General features: G+C 41.5%; 1 protein-coding gene across 9 annotated transcripts in view; it reads left to right on the top strand.

Annotated features, from left to right (window-relative positions):
• The window catches only part of LUZP1 (leucine zipper protein 1), a 74,680-nt gene that overhangs the window by 18,779 nt on the left and 40,955 nt on the right, over positions 1-14,946 (top strand). Inside the window, exon 1 of one of the 9 annotated variants that reach the window (XM_045190646.3) lies at positions 10,936-11,043. The exons of 4 other annotated variants lie outside the window; for them this stretch is intronic. The gene's annotated coding sequence lies outside the window, so the exon portion shown is untranslated. Of the gene's footprint in view, positions 1-10,935; positions 11,044-11,140; positions 11,164-11,450; positions 11,474-11,987; positions 12,183-14,946 lie in introns of those variants that run through there. 4 more of the 9 variants (XM_053919907.1, XM_045190647.2, XM_045190648.2 and 1 more) reach the window with 4 other exon arrangements.

Below are 14,946 nucleotides of genomic sequence, written 5' to 3'. Positions count from 1 at the left end.
GACCCTTGAGTATACATTGTTTTAATATATTGTGTGATGAATGAGAAGTTCTATGAAGCACTTCTGTATATCAAAGTAGTACAAGGGGTAGTTTTTTGAGGAAAAACACTTATGATTAAGTTGCAAGCTAAACTAACCTTTTTTTTATGAAACATTTGAGTATTTGACAGACATTTTTCTTGGAAATGAATGAAATGAAACATGTTACTTCACGGAAGATAACTGATACTATCTGTTGCCAGTGATATAATTTGAAATTTTAAGGAAAGATTTTAGAATTTTGCCTAATATTTATCTGCCTCTGTGAGCTTGGGAGCTTCTTAATACATACATTTTTTTTTTATGAGATAAGTGGTGATATTAACAAAAGTGATTTTTTGATACTGGACAATGAAACGTGTCGATACTTAGAAGATGCGCATATCTGTCAGCTTACGAACCAGTATTCCCCAGATGATCAATGTGTGATTTCATAAAATCATGCTTGGGTAAAAGATCATTCAAAGGGCAAGGTAGACTAATGGATTTTAATGTAACAGACTATGACAAGTTAACGTATATGGCTTCAGATTCCACACTGCAACTAACTGATAAGAAACTGCCCCTTGTTGAGTTACGGTGTAGTACCAGAGAATATCTCTAGTCATCTTAAAAGGCTGATACTCCCTTTTCAAGTACATATTATGTGAAGTTGGACTATTCTCATGTGTTTCAAACAGTATCATATCATAGTGCTTGAATGCAGAAACACATGCGCCTCAGCAGATGTTAAAGAGATTTGCCAACGTGTAAAACCAGTGTCACTCTTCTCATTAAATGTTTTGTTTTGGGAAACTATAATTACTTGTCATAAAAGTATGTTATTTAAGTTAATGAGCTTATTATTTTAAATTCAGTACATATTTAAAATTTTTTACGTGGCAACTATTAGATAGCTATAACTCGTAAACAAAAGCGCTTAGGGGTCTTCATTAATTTTTAAAGCTGTAAAGGAGTTCTGAGGTCCAGTTTGAGAACCGCTGGCCCAGATTCACAAATGTTAATATTTTATCACATTTGCTTTATCTATTTGTCCAATTCTCCTGAAACATTTGAAAATAGGTTGCATGTATCATGACCTGTAACCCCTAAATATTTCCACATTCAGCATTGATACAACAATGTCTAATACTCATATGTAATATCCCGGTTCCATAAATGTTCTTTATAGCTTTCCCTCCCCTTCAGAATCCACTTTAAGATTTATTGTTACATTTGGTTGTTATGTTTCTTTTAATCTAGAGCAGGGATTGCAAACCTCTGTAAAGGACCAATGAGTAAATATTTTTGGCTTTGTGGGCTCTGCTGACTATTGTAAGGGAAAATAAGCCGGAGACAATATGTAAATGAACGGACATGGCTGTACTACAATAAAGCTGTAGTTTAAGGACTGATTTAGAACAGCTCCATTTTAAAATTTTGTGTTGTCTTTGTTTTTGCAATCTCATTTTTAAAAAACATTATTTATTTATTTACTTTTAGAGAGGAAGGGAGGGAGAAAGAGAAGGAGAGAAACATTCATGTGTGGTTGGTTGCCTCTCGCACATGGTTGCCTCTTGCACACCCACTACTGGGGACCGGGCCCAGAACCCAGGCATGTGCCCTGACTGGGAATTGAACTGGCGACCCTTTGGTTCATAGGCCGTGTGTGTGTGTGTGTGTGTGTGTGTGTGTGTGTGTCTTTAATAATACTATTTTTCTTTTAAAGAGTCCAGGCCAATTATAATGTCCCATAAGTTGGATTTGTCTGATTGCGTTCTCCTGCTTAGATGCAGGGTAAACATTTTTAGTAAGAAGTATTGCATAGACCATGCTGTGCCACATTGGGAGGCACATAATGTTAGTCTGTCCATTGTCGGTAAGTTTGATGTCTTCATTGTGAAGGTGTACCTGCTGCCCTTTGTAAGTAGTGTGTAGGGTGTCTTAGTCAGTGTGCATATGCTGTTCTCCTACTAAATGGCTTTAGCCTCCGCCAGTGATCCTTGCCTGAATCAGTTATACTTTGATGGTGTGATTGTAGTTCTTAACATCTACTTTATATAACAGCAATAAAAACCCCGTATTTTCAAAATACTTAGGAACTTAGAAAGCTCTATTCATATATGTTGTCACTGCGATTCTGTGGTGTAGTTTCCCCACGCAGACTCTTTCCCTGGAGGGTGAGGGTGAAAGGTTGGGTCTGCGCGTGTGGTCCTGACAGCTGTTCTCGAGAAGCAGCGTTCCAAACTATGGTGTCTTCGTCTGCTGAGCCCAGAGCTACTTAAGAAGAAAGGACATGCGTGGCCTCTAGTCTAGACTGGAAGTTGTCTTTGCTTCGGGAAATTTTTTCTGTTTCTTACCTTTTTTGTTGATATTTCTGGTGTTGTAGTGGTTCAGTTTGTGGATCCTAGAATATGCTCAGGATGTTTTTGTCTAATTATATGTTAATGCTTGTATTGCAAATCAAATAACTCGTTCCAGCTTAGAGAAATGCACCTATTAATCTTTTAAGAGAAACTTTTCCCCCCACCAACTTATGAAAAATTTCAAACGTACAGAAGAGCTAACGCAGCCCTGGCTGGTGAGGCTCAGGGGATTGAGTGCCGGCCTGCGAACCGAAGGGTCACTGGATCGATTCCTGGTAGGGCACGTGTCTGCCTGGGTTGCAGGCCACGTCCCCAGTAGAGGGTGCTCAAGAGGCCACCATACATTGATGTTTCTATTCCTCTCTCCCTCCCTTCCCCCTTCTCTAAAAATAAATAAATAAAATCCTTAAAAAAAGAGCTAATGCAGTAGTCTAATAAATACTCATACGTTTCACTTGGATTCAAAAATTGTTCACTGTTCACCTTGTACTTGTGTAGCTGTAAATATTTGTATATCTGTAGCCATTTTTCTTAACTGTTTGATAACCGCAGATGTGTAACCCCCAGAATAAGGGCACTCTACTACATAAATACCATTATCACACCCTAAAAAATTATTTTTGTAATATATAATATTGGTCTATTTTCAGTGTCTCCAGATACCTCAAGAATGTCTTTTATAGTTTTTCTTTTTATTTTTTTGAGAAATAGTCCCTTAAAAGACCATAATAGATGAGAGATTGACATACAGGGTGAGGCAAAAGTAGGTTTACAGTTTTGTGTATGGAAAACACAGTCTATTCTTGTATTATTTATTATCGTATTATTTTCCATACACACAACCGTAAACCTGCTTTGGCCCCACCCTGTGTAATTACACGGTGAAGTGCTCTGTGTGGTCTTTGACGTGAAAAATAACCACGGAGTTTGTGTGGTTGCCCTGCAGGTAACTGTGTTCGGTTCCGTTTCACAGGTTGGTAAAATGAGGTCATCTGACTGGGGTGAGGGCTTTCAGGGCTGTTTCTTCTACTTTTTAAATTTTTATTTGTAAAGATTTTATTTATTTATTTTTAGAGAGAGGGGAAGGGAAGGAGAGAGGGAGAGAAACATCAATGCAAGAGAGAAACATCGAATGGTTACCTCTCATACGTGCCTGAGTGGGGATGGAACCTGCAACCCAGGCATATGCTCTGATCAGAAATCGATTCGATGACCCTTTGCTTTGTGGGATGATGCCTGGAAAATTGAGTCTTTAGTTTATGATCGAGTGTTGGACCTTTCAGAATATCAATGGTGAACATGATAAATTGAAAAGTAAGGAATTAGAATGACGTTTAGCCTAGTGCCTGAATCATAGTAGATACTTAAAAAGTACTTTTTACTTAGCCCTGGAACCCTGGTGTGGCTCAGTGGATTAAACGCCGGCTTGCAAACAGAGAGGTCGCTGGTTCGACTCCTGGTCAGGGCACGTGCCTGGGTTGCAGGCCAGCTCCCTGGTTGGGGGCGTGTGAGAGGCAACTGTTTCCTTGTCACACAAGGAAGTTTCTCTCCCTCTCTGTCTCCTTACCGTCTCTGAAAATAAATAAATAAAATTTTAAGAAAATATTTTTTACTTAATTAAAGATGTAACTGAAAGGATGTGCCAGAAGAGACCATAACTGAGCAGTTACTGAATTGCTCTAGTGCTCTAGTTACTCTTCTAGATGATGTGGGAGGTGAAGAAGTAGAAAATGATACTCTCTTGAGGGGAACTCTAGTATAAGCTGAGAGCAAACAAGCTCATTGTGTTTTGGTTTTCTTTTTGTTAATGCTTATTGACTGTCATCTGCATGCCAGGTAGTGTTCTAGGCACTGGGATACAGTGGTGAACAAGACTGACAAAACCCTTGCCTTCATGGAGCTTACGTACTAGTTGGGAGAGGCAGGCAGTAGAAAGATCAGCAGAATAATTTCAGACAGAGATAGATAAAAATAAAACAATCCGATCCAGCAGGTAGTAACGAGAGGAGGAGAACGTAGCTTTAGCCAGAATCATCAGGGAAGGCGTTTCTGAGGAAGTGACATTTGAGTTCTGGCTTGAATTACGAGGAGGGAGCAGCCATGGAAGACCTGGGGGAAGGCAGAGGAAGCTACACGTGCAGTGATCCTAAGTTGTCAGGAGCTGGCCTAGGTGAAGACCCGTGGAGGCCAGGTGAGTGGAGCAGAGAGCGCGAGGGATCAGAGGGAGTGGGAGGACAGTATGATAGGACATGAAGTGCGAGAGGTAGCAGTGACCAGCTTGTAGACGGTTTTTATGTATTTTGAGTGATAGGAAACCACTGACAAATGTAAATTGTACTCCATAAAAATAACAGAAGTTTTCAGGTAATTAGTAAGGGCCTGATTTTAACTATTAACTTGTATCCAGAGGATACTCCTCTCTCCCCACTTTTGCTTTTTTTTCTAAACAGATCTTCATTGAATAACTAATTCATAACATTATACTGGTTGAAATACAAAGAAATAACAAGTCTATGCCACCCCTTCAAGGAGGTTTGTGTTATAGTTGGAGGTTTGCATTACAGTTGCATTAAATACACTGTATATCTGCCCTAACAGTGAGTGTCTGTGCTAACCAGCGGGGTGAGCTCGAGAAGGGAGGAGTTGAAGAGCAGCGGGTGGGAAGAGTTCCACCGAACCGGAGGTGGGATTGAATTGTGTTTGAACAGAATCGATGAGGTGGGGATCATTCCTGGCAGGGCAAGTGTCTGGGCAGAGGTGGACCACGAAGGAGTTTGTGCTCAGGAAATAGTGAGTAGATCATTCTGTCCAGGAAAGGAAAAAAGATAACGGTCAGTATGCCAGGGCCTTGAGCGACAGGCTAAGGAATTTAGTCTTTAGTCTGTAGTCGCAGTTGGTACTTCTCATAAATCTTACTTGTGTGTTGGTCACTTGTACTCTAACTCTGTATATTGAACTAATGTTTATTGTCTACTGTGTGCACTTGTATTCTTTGAGATTCTGACAGCCTTGATCACTTGCAGATGTAAAACTGAATTGTGATTCTGGTACATGGTTTGTGTACAGACACAGAAGTAAATGCAGAAAAGGAATGAACCAGGAAAAAAAATTTTTTTAAGTGCTCTTATTTCCTGAGTATTTCATGGGGTGGGATTTGTATGTTTAGTAGATGATGAGGAGTTGGAGGATTTTGATGTTGAGAGATGGTTTGAGGGAAATGTTGGAACTAAAAGAAAACTATGCTGATACTAAAATTTGTGTTGCAAGATTCCAAATCTCGTTGTCATCTTTATAATCTGAATTTTGATAGGGCAATGCTCATTTACATTTGAGGGCTAAAAATAATGGTGAGACTGATGATGAGATTTTCTGATCTTGATCATTATTTAAAAAACAACCACATATACATATACACGATCCCGATCGCTCCTTAACTAACCGGCTAACTCTTAAAGTCACTCACTCACTCTCTCTCACCTACCTAAACCCTACTGGCTTTAAAAAGATTTTAATCATTCCTTACCAATCTCATTCATAAAATGCACTTTATGGCATTAATTAGGACCAATGAGATATATAGACTATTTTAAAGAGTATATTTTTTAAAATTTATTTTTAGAGAGGACGTAAGAGAGGGAGACAGACATTGTTGCTGGAGAGATACATCTATTGGTTTACTCTCACACGCCCCCAATTGGGGATCTGGTCTGCAACCCAGGCACGTACCCTGATTGGGAATCGAACTGGTGGCAGCCTTTTGCTTCGTGGGATGAAGCCCAACCAACTGGGCCAATTACCAGTCAGGTCTTGATTTAAAAATTTTTTTTAAAAAATATTTTATTTATTTTTCGAAAGAAGGGAAAGGAGAGGGAGAAACATCAATGTGTGGTTGCCTCTTGTGCTTCCCTCACTGGGGACCTGGCCGCAACCAGGCATGTGCCCTGACTGGGAATCGAACTGGCAACCCTTTGGTTCGCAGGCTGGTGCTCACTCCACTGAGTCACAGCAGACAGAGCTGAGTTTTTTTTAAAACTAAAGGTGAACTGAGGAATTTGATCTTAGGCAGATTCTTGAGTTTGAATTAAAATATCCTATTTATTTCTCATGGAATCAGCAAACGTTTATCGGATGTCTTTGAGTGGCAGTTGTAGCACAGAGGGTAGGAGATGGGGGGAGTCTTAGAAATAAAAGTGTTACAGTGAAAAAGGCAAGAATTAAACTCAAGTAGACCTGAATTTGAACCCCAGCCTGCTACTTATTTATTAGTTACAAATTATTGGATTGGCCAAAAAGTCCATTTAGATTTTTCCATAGAATAAAAGACACATTTTTAATTTTCACCAAAGCTTTATTGACTTGGATATTTTGAATGTGTCAGCTCTGTCCCGCTGTTGGCTTCTAGTGGGCAGAGGCCCGGAGTGCAGCTAAACACCTTCCAATGCACAGGACAGCCCCACGGCAAAGAATGACTTGGTCAAAATGTCAATAGTACCAAGAAACTTCACCAATCACTTTTGACACAATCGTTCAGTCACAGCACCTTCTCCATACATTGCACAAATCTTTTTTTGCATTCCAGTTGTTTTTTTCCTTTCTTGAAATAAAAAAGCGTACTATGGTATGCTTCTTATTTTTCAGTGTACTATGGGACACTGAAAATGTATATTTTCTTCCATCTTCAATATTAAAATGTCTGGACAAAAATGTACCAATTGTGATGTTTTTTTTTAAATCCATGCTAATATGACAGCTGTCATAATATAATCTAACAAAATTGTTTGGAAAGAAGTTAAAGATACGAAGCACTACTAGAGCCATTGTACAGAAAAAAAATGTAACGAACATTTTGGCCAACCCAGGGCTTTCCACTTCTTGGAGCTTCGAATTCCTCATCTATAGAACGGTGATAATAACGCCTGTTTTGTAGGAAGGACTGTTTTGAGGATTGGGGTGATGTACATAAAGCATAGTATGTGCCTTATGAGATAGTATTGTGCATGAGCAAATACATAGACAGAGGTGTGTGGCGAGAGGCGGCTGCGCATCGACAGAGGGTGTCTGGGTGACCCGATGAAGGAGTGAAGTGGTACAGGCTGCCAGCATACTGGGTCTGCTTTTGTTGAAACTTGCAGCTCTCACACCGTGTTTGCCAACATTGCATTCGACTCCTCGCGTAGTAGAAGCCAAGTCATTGCTGTAAAGTATATGTTATTTAGAAACACCTGTAGGATGGACCTTTCACCTCTGTTGCAGTTTAGTGGGGAGGAAATATCTTGAGTTACCACAGACGAGTGAAAGTCCAGTGGCAGGGTGGCGCTCTGGCTTGGCACCTAGATTTAGTTTCCTGCATGATGTAACCATCAGAAGGAAGAATTGCCACCCAGGGTGAAACATTCGGCGACAGTGAATAAGCAGATGAACTGAATAGGATGGAAGACCAAGAACTTACTTTGTTTGCTGAAAGAGTGCTTTATTCATCTGTAGACATTTAGCAAGCCTCACTCTGTGCTGTGTACTGTTCCGATGCTAGGAATACAGTGGCAGTGATGGGAAAGCCTTTTTCTAATACTGTAGAGTTTACGTTCCAGTGAGGGAAAGTGTAAATAAATATAAAATACCATGAATCTCAGGGAGTACTCACTAATGCCACGGGAGAAATAAAACAGGAGAAGCAAGTAGCAAGTTAGAGAAGGGGTGCTTATTTTTAGATAGGATCTCACTTTTAGATGGGATGATACGGAAGACTTCTCTGAGAAGTAACAAATGAACAGAGCCCAGAATAAAGCCAGTGAGTGACCTTCTAAGAGCAGGAGCCCAAGTGATGTGTTTTAGTAACCCCGAGAAGGGTCTTCGGGGGAGTGGAGGTAGCACTGATTTTAGAAGTTGCTTTTGGAGGTGCAAGGGAGGTTTGCCTTGTTAAATGATTGCAAATAGCCCCTATTAATTCTCAAGTGTCTACGGTAGGGACAGTGGGTCTGGTGCAGTTGAAAATCAGCCTGTCTGCCAACTTTCGAATGTATTCTGGAGGTTACACCACTCCAGGGGTCCAGGAGACCTAACCGTTGTTCCTGTCACATCATTTTTAACCGTAGTATAGTCTTTGGACTATCTCTACCAGAACATAAATGCACATCTATCAGTTGCACATAGTTTGAGGATGGTATCTGGCAATCTGGAATTTTAACAAGTTACTCCATATCCGTACGGAGGTTTGAAAATTACTGTCTGTAATCTTGTTGACAGAAATCCTATTTATCCCAGGCTTAGCGGGTGGGCAGGCAAGTACCTGCTTATTTAAGATCCATTACTTTTCATAATTTACATTGTAGCTTGCATTTCCTTTTGCTCGATTTAATTTTTGGCTTTAATTTCTGATATATTGTAGCCTCCATATTAAGATGTATTGATGAGACAACAGAAAATGAAACTTCTGTCCTCTTTGCTTCCGTTATTTTGCATTTTCACCGTCAGCCACGTTCCTGGGAAGGAGCGGCCTCTGCAAGGAGAATGCTGAATGGGCTACGTGGACGGATACGTTTTAGAAAAGAGCTCGCTTACATGCAGTAGTCTTTTATTTTCTGTGAGTTGAAAGTTCTAGTTACTGTGTTTAAGATTTTTTATCTTTTCATAGGTCTTTAAATCTGTGGTATGCAAAATGCTAAATGAAAGGGAAAACAGAATGAAGATACTGAGAAGGTATTTACTATATTTAGTAGTAGACAATCAATAAACACTAATTTGGTCAGGGAGGGGATGGAAGCAATCAGCAGTGGCAAAGTTAAATCATCTGTAGATGATCCAACCAGATCCTTTACGGTGTCACCATCATCCCAGCTGTCTCGCTGTTGGAGAGAGTATGCAGCGTTTGCCCGTGTTTAACTTCAGTGGGGCCCCTGGTCACTGGCAGGTTCTGGGAAGGCCAGCAGGCTTTCTGGCCTGTCTGCCGGGGCCCATCTCCAGGCCAGTGGCCAAGCTTACTTAGGACTTTTCTACCTTGGCATTTTGGGTACTGCTAGGGCTAGTGTCTTCCTTTCTTGGAAAGAGGTTGAGCCTTTTAGAACTTGAAAGGGCCTTAGGATGATTGAAAGGCTATACTTTTCATTTTACTGTTAAAGAAACCAAGATTCACAGAACTGAAGTTTTCTTCAAGGCCTTGGTGCTAGAATGTGAAGAAGCCTGGTTATGTGGTTTCCTTCAATGGGGCCATCCGGTTGAGTAATCTTTTAAAAATGTGTCCCTTTCTCCCAAAGGATGTTATCTTTTCTGTTCGAGGGCTTCTTACAGTCATTCCATCCTGTTAGCTGTTTTTGATTTTGCCTTTTCAGTGATTGGGAGGCCATATTAGGGTGTGAGTGGCAATTTACATCTTGCTTTTAGTAAAAATTATGTAAAATTTAAGAGAAAAACTTGAAATGAAGGCATGTGGGAGAGCAGTAACCGTCTCTGAGTCACACTGCAGAGCAGCAGAGGAGGAGAGGTCACAAGGCGTTGGCCTCTTTTCTTGGTACCATATACAGGGTGGGGCAGAGGTTGGTTTACAGTTGTTTGTATGGAAGATAATATAACTAACAAATAATACGAGAAAGGACAGTTTTGCATACTCACAACCGTAAACCTCCGTTTGCCCACCCTGTATTTACTTTCTTTTCCCTTCCTTTCCTCAGCCACTTCACTCAGGTAAACTTAGTCTTATGAGAGGTATAGTGTGGCCTAAGAGGCTTGGGTTGAGAGTTTGGATTCTTAGGTCCAGCCTTGCTCCAAACCTCCATTTCCTCTCTTTGGGCCTTACTTCCGCTATCTTTAAAATGAACGGCTGGACCTGGGTAGTGAGGCCCCAAGGAGCTCCTCTGCTCTGATACTCTCTGGCTCCATGAAGCCGGGACTGGCCACAGCTTGCAGTTGGCTCTGACACAGAATAGATTCTGCACTGGAACTTTTACCACAACCTACCTTGGGTGGTCTCAGGCTACTTTTTTCCCCCTGGAGGAATGATTCCGAGAGTATGGATGTTATAAATAAGCCAGTGTTTATTTTTGTCTTAAAGAAACAGTAAAAGGTAAAAAAATAAAGTGGTAGAAGACTTGAAAGCTGTGAGAAAGACAGTAATGTGTGTCCCACGTCATTCTAGAGTAGCAGATGCTCTGTCAGATCTATTACATAGGGCAGCAATTTTCAGCTGGTGTGTCATAAGAATTTTTAAAACACGCAATACCTGACTATTTCGTAAGGGCCACTGACCTCTTTTCTATTAGATTGTCCAATAAAAAACAGTGACAACAGCCACACACATCAATAGCCATTCGTTGCTAATGAATCAAAATTATACCTATTTTTTTGGTTTTATGGGCAAATATATATATTTTATGGTGTGCCACAGAATTTTAGTAAGTAGTTTATGTGTGCCATGTGATGGCAAAGATTGAAAATTGCTGACGTATCGGGCGGCACCCTGTTGTGGATCCTCCTGATGCTATTGCAAAGAACAAGGGGCCATAAAGAAGTTCAAAGTCCATAGTCAGTTTCTACCTTCGGACAAGGAGTGCTGGCTTACCCCAGGGTGGGCCTGAGAGCAGGGAGAGCTGCTGAGGACGGGATTTCTAGCTTCCTTGGAACCTGCTGCTATGACTTGAGCCTGTCTCAGCTCTTTATGACTAGAAGGGTTTGTTTCCCTTGAAATTGTCCCTTCCACCCTAGAGTAGTCTAGTGATTCTCGTAGGGTGTTCACAGCTCTTTGATTATGAATCTGTCCCCTGCGCGGGCTCGCTGGCTGTATTGGAAGGTGGTAAAGTACAGTCTGGCTCTGTCCATACTGGAAACCGTTTACCCTTACGCTCTTTTCTTCGAAGTGGGTGGGGTTCCTTCCATTCCTGTCTGAGTGAAAAGCGTTTAGCTGACTTCCTGATCATGCCCTGACTTGTCCTTCATTTTTTCTCCGCTTTTCGTTATTCTTTGCTGCAGCTCAGCCCTCCGGTTGTGTCTCTACACAAGGCAAGAGCCACAAAGCTTTGTCCATGTTTGCTATTGGAAAAGAAACTTTGCAACCTGGAGCAAGGGGTTTAGGTCTCTTGCTATATGTCTGCAGGATTAGGGTGAGGAGCGGGGAAGCTTGGGGGACTTGGGGCGGCTTGGATCTAATAAAACACTCTAGATAAGAATTTGAGGAAATGGAACTTTGGGTTGCTGACAGAACAAAAGTATTTGAGGAATGTGCTTGATTAGATAAATAGGTTATTTTTAGTTTGTACAAAAAGAGTAGTTTCATCAGCGCAGTGGAATCTTGCAGTTATGTTTGTAACCTAAACTAATCGGTTTAGGCTTGTGCCAGAAAAGTATCAGGTAGCACGCTAATTTCCTCCTAACTTTTAGTGCTTACTGCCTGGCTTAACTCCTGCAGTCCTGTGGCCGGGCCTCTCGGGGCGTGGATTGGTAGTGTGGAATAACTGGTAGTGTGGAATAAAGGGGGTGAGCTGCTGCTGCTTGAGATGCTCCTGGAGGAGAGAGGACCTGTGTGAAGGATCCCTGCCTTAGGGCCTGCTCTTGGGCTGTAGATCTCCGGTGTAGGTGCATTGCGGTGCTTAAATCCAGTGTTCCCCTTTGGGACACCAAGCAGTGCTTTGGGTGGAACTGCCTGAGAATCTGATTGGCGTTTTCCCAATTCACTTGGATTCTCTACCCATCTCTTGCTTCTCAGTTATTTTACTCTGCCTTAAGTGATTGTTACTGGATCTAAAGCTCTCGTTACCATTCCTTCAGCACACCTTTATTGAGTGCCCACCCAAATGTGTGCCTGGCATTACGGTAGGTGCCAGTGTCCTTTGGTGTTTGTTCCTTCGAGACTTTAGATTTATATGTGTTAATTCTGCCGAAGAACGCCAACTTGTTGATTACTTGAAGTATTATAATTTTGAATTTTGGGAAAGTCAGTTTATACAAATTACTAGGTCAGTAAAACAGGTGTAGTGGTTTATTCTGGCTGGGATGCTATCTGCTCACTTGAGGGAGATGGGTCTTCCTAAGATGCGACCTTTGCAGAATTGGCAGTGGTGTGGGGAAAACAAGAGACAGTACAGGCGATTGAAGAAACAATAAAACCAGGTACGAACTAAGTCCGCTGTACATAACTAATTACCTGAGTGCTGCTTGGTCAGAAGGTTTACAGCTCTCTGCTGGAGCAAGTTTTGCTTTTATTTCTTTAGCTTTACACCAGGATATTAGCCAGCAGCTTTGAGTGTGGTCGTTCGAAGTTTGGGGAATTTTCTCCTCGGGCTGGCCTTATATTTTGCTTGAATACCCTGGGCTGAGAACAAGGAGAACTTAATGGGTAGTCAGCTCCAAAGCAAAGCAGCTAGTGCCTGATCCTTTTCCTTTGGGAAGGCCAGGGGGGTCGGGCGGTGATGTTCGGTTTCTCCCCCTGGGCTCTGAAGGAAGAGGCCACCTATGGAAGTCCTCCTTTAGTTCTTTCACCTTAGGTCAGCACACTATTTAAATGTGAACCTCTGTTTCTCCGCCTATAAAATGGATTTGATAATACCTCCTCATAGAGTTGTGAGCATTGATTGAGATTGTGGTGGTGAAAGCACTTTGTATTATGAAATAATAATAATATATAAGCGGTAGTTATTATTACCAGGAGGTATATTATTTAGGGCTGAGGCGGCCTGGACTTTTGAGGCCTCCGGTAGGACATCTCTGAGGAGCCTTTTGATGATTCTGGGTATCCTGGAACTTTGACTTCCTTTAGTTGGTGTTAATAAGGAAAATAATGTTCACTGTTATTTGAAAGGGGTGTACATGTGGGAGATGAATTATTCTTTCTTATAGATCTATATATTTATCCTTACAAGAACCCAAACAAGGCATTCATAATTTGCAGCTATTTAGCCATTGAGCGCTTACTGAACCGTTTATTACTATGTGCCACCTTCTACGCATGTGCTGGGATTCAGGATGAAATACATAATCCTGGCCTTTTAAGAGCTCCAGGTTCGTGGGGAGAGATAAACAAATAGGTAATTAATGATACAGAATGATAAGTGCTGTGCTAGAGGTAAACCTAGGGCCTTTCAAAAGGACCTGTTCTTACTTGATTCCTTCAACTTCCTCTCCAGACTTTGTTTACATGCTGAGAGATCTTGTTTGCCAGCTGTGAGGCCTGGAGAAAGGAAGCCGCCTGTTTGCCTCACGTCAGGACCAAAGCTAGTCAGTAGTAGAGCTAGAACTGAAATCTGGGTCCTCAGAGTACCTACCCCACTGTGTCTTCCAGCTGTTTTGGCAGCATCAACCTTGACTTTCCTCCCTCACCCAGGACCTTCTCTCATTTCAGAGGTGCCTCTCTCCCTGATCCACCACCTTTTCAAGCTTCTGTTCTTACTACTTTGTCTCACAGTTACTATTGCAACAGAATGGAAGTAGGAAGACCTGGGAGTCTTGCTGAGGTAGAAGAATGGTTCTTAGCATTGGTCGTACAATAGAATTGTTTTTAGTGCTTTTATGAAATAATGATACCTAAGATTCTGATTTTTTCTTCCATAGATGTTTATACATTACACACACAATTTTCAGAAGATACTCAGTGAGTTTTTATTTATACAGTCATGTGAAGACCACTCACATCAATATATGCACGAGCCCTTGACCAGGTGGCTCCGCTGGCTACGTGTCGTCCTGCAAAGTGAATGGTCACCAGTTCTCTTCCAGGTCAGGGCACATGCCCAGGTTGCGGGTTTGGTCCCTAAGAGTCAACTGACCGGTGTTTCTCCCCGTCTTGTTCTCCCTTCCTTCCCCTCTCTCTAAAAATAAATAAATAAAGAGAAAGACAGACAGACAGACAGACAGACATGAGATCAATTCATGGATTTCCAGAACTCCAGAAGGCTCCCTCAGGCTACTTCCTCATCAATACCGGCTGCCCAAGTAACCACTTATTCTGACTCCTGTCTCCAGTGATTAGTTTACCTGTTCTTGAACTTCATATAAATAGAATCAAGTAGAATAGCAGGCACTCTTTTGGGTCTCGAGTTTTTTGCTTATCACCATATCTGGATGTTCATTCATATTGTGTGCAGTAGGATGTGATATTTCATTGTTTGGATGTACCACAATTATTTACTCACTGTTGATGGACAGTTGGGACAGTTACGGCTCTGCGACAAGCTCCCGTGTACATTCGTAGTCACGTGTATGTCTTTTGGTGGACACACACGCTCGTCTCTTGGGAGAATAGAGTTTCGGGGTCACACGTTCAGCTTCGGGTAGATGCCGATAAGACAGTTTGTGGTTGTTTTAGGTGGGTTTGACGCATCGTAGAAATTGGGTTAGTTGTCTGATAGTAGTGATACTTGTGAAAGCTCCCAAGGTTTTTCTAATACATAGGCAGAGCTTAAAACTCTTAAGAGTCTATATCTCAGGAATCTTCTTAAAGAGAGGGTGAAGGGGAGTAGGCAATAGAATATAAGTAATTTGAGGGTAATCGAAGGTATCAGGTCAGATTAGATTGTGGACTTCTTTTTAAAGAGATTTTATTTATTTTTTAGAAAGAGGGGAAGGGAGGGAGAAAGAGAGG

This window comes from Desmodus rotundus, chromosome 3 (genome assembly GCF_022682495.2).
Source record: "Desmodus rotundus isolate HL8 chromosome 3, HLdesRot8A.1, whole genome shotgun sequence".
Lineage (NCBI taxonomy): Eukaryota > Metazoa > Chordata > Mammalia > Chiroptera > Phyllostomidae > Desmodus > Desmodus rotundus.
Note: the sequence above shows the minus strand (reverse complement) of the source record. Positions and strands in the feature narration are given on the sequence as shown.